Raw genomic sequence first — 7,144 nt, 5'->3', positions numbered from 1 at the left:
GACATCTGCAAGAATTCACCTGCTACATAAAGTGGCATTTTCATAAGGAACCTGATGGATAATCCCATGCCAATTCAGGTGCTGTGCCAGCCACACTCCATGTTCCTTGAAATCCAGACTCTGCCCCACAACTCCATTGTCCTCTCCTTCTGCCATGCCCTCTTCACTTCTAGCCATCCTCCTGATTATAACTGGTGGCATAGAAGGTTGAAGAGTGAAGCTTCTCTAAGGCAAACAAGATGGACACACTAGGAGCCTCTTCCCGACATCCCTGGGGAATTCACATCACTCATCACCTGTGGTCAGACCTCTGACATGTGTGCTTCATTAGGAGCAGGAGAACACCTCTCTCTTTGGTGCTTGCTGTCTCTGTCCCAGCCCTAAACACACCATCCACAGCGATTACCAAATGATTGTAAATAAACTTCAACTGTTGATTGTGCTTTTCCTAGGAATATTTGTTTTATTTTGTCAAATATTTACCAGCACATGCAGTCATACTGAATCCAAAATGAGTCACAGTAATTTACAGTTGGCTAATACAGACTGTGGAAATCCCAGGATCAGAAGAAATATCCATATGGTATGGTACACACTGTTGTCAGTTGACAGAGTTCATATTATTTACCTTACTCCTTCTTTGCTTAAAGTTTTCATTTATGAGTCTCTTTACTTCTAAAAGTCTCATGAGGTCACTTATTTCCTAAAAAGATGCAAGATAAAAACTATTGGGGTTCATTCCTTCTTCATTTCTCTTCCTTCAAATCATAGATATGATGAGGAGGTAAAATAAATATTATTTTGAAATATGAGACTTTAATCATGAAAATGAAGATTATATGCTAAATCTGGAAAGTATGGAAAAATGGAAAGTACTCAATTTGCTAATGCTTTGGGCTACTGTTTTATTCTTAGAAGAAACCATAGTGAGCCTACATGTATTTGAGGTAAATAAAACAAATATTTGCTTAACACATTAATAACTATATATTTTTTTTATTTTCAGAGAAGCAGAAAATTAATAGAAATTGGAAAAACAGAGACATTTCATGCTAGATCTTATAAGTCTGAATCAAGGGTCTGCAAATTTCCTCTTTTGTCAAAAATTTCAATGGACTCAATCTTGCCTACAAACCCATTATGAAGTTGAAATAGTGAACAAGCTACTAGGACAGCAAAATCTATAAGGAATCATTGTGCACAATAACGGGGTGACACACACAGATGTGCCAGCATTATGGTGATCCAGTGGGAGGCCACTGCTACTTGGTCAAGGGAACAAGTACCACAATAAAGAGGAAAATACAGACTGAAGTGACACTCAAAGTTGCAGTCATGCAGTTGATGCATCAACTGCCCAAATGTGATAAGTAGAAGTTATTCCAACAAGAAAGCCAAAGTTTAGTACCTAGAAGCAAGAAGGTGATGTCACACAGTATTGTCAACAACACTGATATTTAAGTACTGAGGACAGGAGAAAATTAACATAACACACACAGGCACGCACGCACGCACACACACACACACACACACACAAAATATATATATATATGTATATTACTTTAAAACAGTTTCCTTGGCTAGCATTAAATTGATAATGCTTTTTAACCTCCAGATCACCTGTAGTGTGTCCAATGTTTTCTAAACCAGCCCCATTAGCTAGAAGTAAAGCCTCTCAAAATGTGTACTAACTAGAGAGAGACAGTTGTCTTTCATGGTAATGCCAACCTCAGGTACTTTTCTGAGCTCATGGAGTTACTCTGAAGGCTTAAGTCAAGATAAAATTAGTTCAAATGGTACATTTATAAACCAAGGTTAATATTTTGTCCTATTGAAGTGAAGTTGGAGATGGAACAGTTACAGGCATGTAGCTTAGCATAGTTAAGTTATGTTAAATCAAGTTTGTTGAAAGAAAACTTAACTATGTGGAATGCATTCCACACCAGAGATTGAAATATTCATATGATTTTGTGGTATAACTAGAGTAATGTCACAATGATGGCAGATCCAGATGTTCAGGAATTTGTCTCTCCAGGATATCAAACACTGACTATGTGTAATCAGTCTGAAGAAATTATTTTAGGCCTCCAAATCTAGGCAAATATGTGCATCTTCCTGGCAAGTACTTGATGGAGAAAGTGTCTGACAGATGTCAGTACATTGGGCATCTCACACAAAAGTTAACATTTCTCACATCCAGCAATACGGGAGGCAGTGTGGGGATAGTGTACTGTTTCTGTGCAGACTGCTGGCCTCCAACTGTGCAATGGGGATGTTTTCCTTCAAACATTAATGTTGTGACTTCTTTTTCCTTTGTAGTTCTAGTGATAGAACCCAGGGAATTCTCCCACTGAGCTACATCCCAACACTTTTTTACATTTTATTTTGAAAAAAGGGTCTTCCTAAGATGCACTGACTCCCCTAAAACTTGCAGTCCTCCTGCCTCAGCTTCTTGAGTCACTGCGATTACAACTCCTACACCACTGGGATTACAGGGGTGGATCACCATGCCCTGCTTAAGTTGTGACTTTGATTGCTGGTGGACAGGAGCAGACATTATTTATTGTTTAATAATAATCATGAACACAGGCAACATTCTTAGAGGCAGTAAGTGAAGAATTTTAAGAAATAAAATGAATTCATTTTCTTCTTGGATGTAAAAATATAAGGAAACATTTAACAGGTCTCCAATTGGCTATATACATAAAGGGATAGAAATTCAATTGATCACAGATGAAAATAAATACAGTTCTTGAAAAGTTATATTAATTGTACCAATGGAAGAATAAAAATAATTTATTTTTTGAATTAACAGATTCCAAAGTTTTAAATATGCTATAAAAATTATGCAGTGAAAAAAGTCAGTAATAAAGTCCATAAACAGCTAAAATAAGTATTTGACAAAAACCACCTCTCAGGAGATCAGATATCAAACTTACTTGATAGAATCATTTGTATTCTGAAAAGTAAACTTAAAAAAAATCAGAAAATCAATGTGTGAAAAAGGCCAAAATATCAATTGTGGAGAAAGAAATTACAGAGAGAAACCAACAGATATTCCAAAATTAAAAATACAATATATAAAATAATTTATTCAGCACAGAAGTTCAAAAGCAGACTTCTATGAAGGAAAGACAGAAGACCAAACATGGGGATAGAACAAGAGCAATATCCTTGTATGAACAACATAAAGAAAAAGGAACAAAACAAAGTGAATAGAACCAAGGGGGTTATGGAATTCCACCTACTATGACAAGATATCCTTAATGAAGTCCCAGAAAGAGAAGAGAGACAAGGCAGATTCTGTCTGAAGAAATAATGGCTGAAAACTTTAAAATTTAAGGAAAGTCATGACTCTACCCAAGATGGAAATTAAACTCCAAGTGGGATAAAGCCTAAGAGATTCATACCAAGGCATATTTTAAACACACTTAACAACCAAAAACAGAGACTGTTGAAAGTAGAAAGACAGAAGTGGCTCATCACATACAGGATCTTCCATAAAAGTGACAGCTGGTATTTCCTCAGAAACTATGGAAGGCATTAATCTGTGGCAACATGGATTTAAAGTGCTGACAGGAAATGTGTCAATGAAGACTTTTCTGCCTGCCAACAGTATCCATTCACAATATGTGGGAAATTAAGATATTTCAAGGTAAGACAAAAGGTAAGGTAATTCATCATGTGTACATCTTTCCTACAAGAAATGTTAAAACAACTCAGCTTTGTAGCTGAAATGAAAGGAATCTGACATAATTTTCCTGTGTCATATAGGAATACACCAGCAAATCCTACCATTTTTTATTCCATGAGAATGGGATCCTATTTAGAATAAAATATATTCAGTGTTTGTATAATTATATTAAAATGGATTCTACTCTCATGTATAACTGAAAAGAACCAATAAAAAGAGAATAAAATGCAAAAAAAAGATAGGAAATAAATCACTGTAAAATTAAGAATTAGCCCTGATGAATTGTAGCTCTGCCAATGAATTTAAATATCAATAACATTCTACTTTGTATTTAACCCATTTTTATTTTCTATATTATATCAATGAATTTAATTTTAAAAAATTTAAGACATATGCTATGGACACAAAATGAAGAAAGGTATAATTTAGGACCAAAAGAAGACAAGGAGAAAGTAGTCAGTTGGATCAGAGCAGAATAATCTGTATGAGCTTGAAAACTCACTGAGAATCATTTTAAATTAGATATTTGTTAATTGAGGATGTTAACAGTATTCCCCATGGTAACTACTAAAAAATAACTTCAAAAAATATACAGAGAAAAACCAAGGGGGATCCAAAAGTGCAATATAAACAAAGTGATCAAATAAAACTTGTCAATAGAAGAATAAATGTGGAAAAAAGTATAAAAGTCATGCAGAATAAGATAGAATTACAGGAGAAGAAAATTATTAATATCATTAAGCTCTATAGTTGGAAAAGTATTAGGCACACCATTAAAAAAAGATATAGAAGTAATATGCAATGTAAAAGAGACTCACTTATACCAAACACAATTCTGTTGAAAGTTAGAAAATGAATGATTTCCTGTGCAATTAGTAACCAAATAGAGAGATGGCATAGCAATATCAAACAATCCATATTAATGAAAATTTGTTTAAAGGACAAATGATTTTCTGATATGCAGATGATAACACAAAATAAAGTGGGAGTGGGGAATAGCAGTTCATTGGATTAGACAAAGGGGAATGAAGGAAAGAGAGGGATTGGTAATAGGAAAAACAGTAGAGTGAATTAGACATAACATTCCTGTGTTCACAAATGAATAGACAGTCAGGACAAGAATGGGTCCTCCTTAGAATAAGTTATACTCAATGTGTGTATAATGTCAAAATACACTCAACTGTCATGTATATCTAAAAAGAACAAATTTAATATAAAAGATATTTTATATTAGAAATGAGAATATTTTATATTAGAAAAAAAGGTGAATGTATCTACAACATACATTATAATTGTATATGTAACAATCAAGAGAGCCTGAAAATGTAAAAAGTAAGCATTGACAATTGAAGAGATGGACAAATGTCAAAATTTAAATACTACCAGTTATCATCTATAACTAACACATAACAGAACACTTTTCTTAGCAATTATACAATACACATTCAACTCAGGTACACAAAGAATTTTCTCCAGGATAGACCATATGTAGATGATGCATAATTCTCAAGTATTTAAAATATTAAAATCATGTATTTTCTCTGATCAGTGTGGAATGAAATTAAAAACCAATAACACAAGGAAATGTAAATGTTAAAGAACATACTCTCGGACAACCAATAGGTTAAAGAAGAAATCACTAGAAAAACTAGAAAAAAGTAAAGATAAGTGAAAGTGAAACACAACATAAAAAAATAATGGTATGCAGGAAAACTCAGTCCACAGAAGAACATTGAGAGCAGTGAATCTATGTTAAAAAAGTAGGATGTGCTAATTATAACTCCGAATTTCTGAAAAACCTAGAAATTGCAACTGCTTTCTACAAAGACGATGATGTAGGTATTAAGGGAACATGGCAGTAGGCGTGTACCAGTTTCTCTCATCTTGGAGAATTGTAGGTTGTTCAAGCTGAGGTTGGAAGAATGCCTCAAACTTGATTCTATGAAAATAAAAAGTAAAGAAAGAAAAGCTCAGTTTTCAGTTGTATCAGCTCTGTTACACAATATTGCAATTTACTTGTGTAGAGCAATGCACTTCAGGAAGCTAACTTGATCTGCACAGTAACTACTGGTGTCAGCCTACACCCTGGTGAGGATGGCCTTGCAGTCAATGAAACAGTGCCTGGGACCAGGCATTGCATGATTGAAAACTAGACGGGCTTGCTATTAATTTATGATGTGACAGGGAACAAACATATTCTCATTTTCTGTCTCACTCTCCTCATCTATAAAAAGAGATTAGGTGAGGGAAGTCTAATTTTTTTCAAGTTGCATGATTACTTTACAAACTCATCTGTTTCTCAGCTTATCAGGGAACAGACACAATACCATGTATGATTTCTGTCCTGCATGATGACAAGAAGTTTCCCAGTCTAGAGTAGTTGACCCTGCCTTCTTTCTGCATGCAAGTGACAACTTTGAGGACAGTGACTACTTCATGGCTCTCTCAGCAGGCAAGCAAGCTCTGTTTTCATTTCTGCATCGGTGCTCAAGTGAGACCAGAGCAGGCTATGTGTGGAGACTACTCTGGGCTATAAGCACAGCCTTTTCTTGGAGGTCAGAGGCACTATTACCAATGTCCAGGTTGTTAGTTATTTTTCTCAGTGACTTTGAGCCTCCACCCACTAATTCTGCTTCCTGAGCCTGCAGAGATTCTTAGGAGCTCCTAGAAGTCCAATTCTAAAAAGACTCTTCTCATTGAACCAGAAAAATCAGTTCAATCAATAGCATTACCAATATTCTTATATGTATCAATCTCAAACTCACATCCAGGGATACAAATGTGAATGAGAAACAGAGATTCCCTCTAAGAGAGAGGAAGATGAATTAACAGTCAATGAAACTGTAGTGTGGCCAGTGCTATGCTAGAGGCTGCCATGGGTGTCCAGAGAGGGGAACTCCTGACTGGCCTTTTTGAAGCAGGGAAGAGCAGTCAGAGGGTAAAGGAAAAAATTTTAAGGAAGTGACATTTAACTATTTTCTCTTACTTTTTAACAGTCTTTGAAAGAAACAGGTGGCACACACCCAAGAATGTTAGTTGAAAAGTTTAATGAGGAGGCTGGTGTTTGATAAGTTCTCTGTATTTGTTAACTGGCCATGGAAAGCTGAGGTTGGGAGCTATCTTGAGGAGGCCACACTGCAGCTTTCTGCTGCAGGAGCCTGGAAGATCATGGCAACATTGCCATAGTGCTCCCACGAGGGCCTATGAGTGGTCTAGAGTGTACCTTGTAGAGGATGATTGAAGCAGACACAAGGATTGTTCCCAGGGGGATTTAAGTCAGAAATACAAAAGGGAATCCAACTCATTTTCCCTTTGAATCTGGCAGCTCACATGACTAGCTTCAGAGAGATGGGAAACTGAACAGGAGGCTATGTACACACTCAGGGACTCAGTTGGGAAGTCTGTGTTTGTGGGCAGCAGAGCTTGTGGATTGACTTCTCTCCTACAGGA

Source organism: Sciurus carolinensis, chromosome 5, assembly GCF_902686445.1.
Source record: "Sciurus carolinensis chromosome 5, mSciCar1.2, whole genome shotgun sequence".
NCBI lineage: Eukaryota > Metazoa > Chordata > Mammalia > Rodentia > Sciuridae > Sciurus > Sciurus carolinensis.
This window is presented reverse-complemented; position numbering follows the sequence as displayed.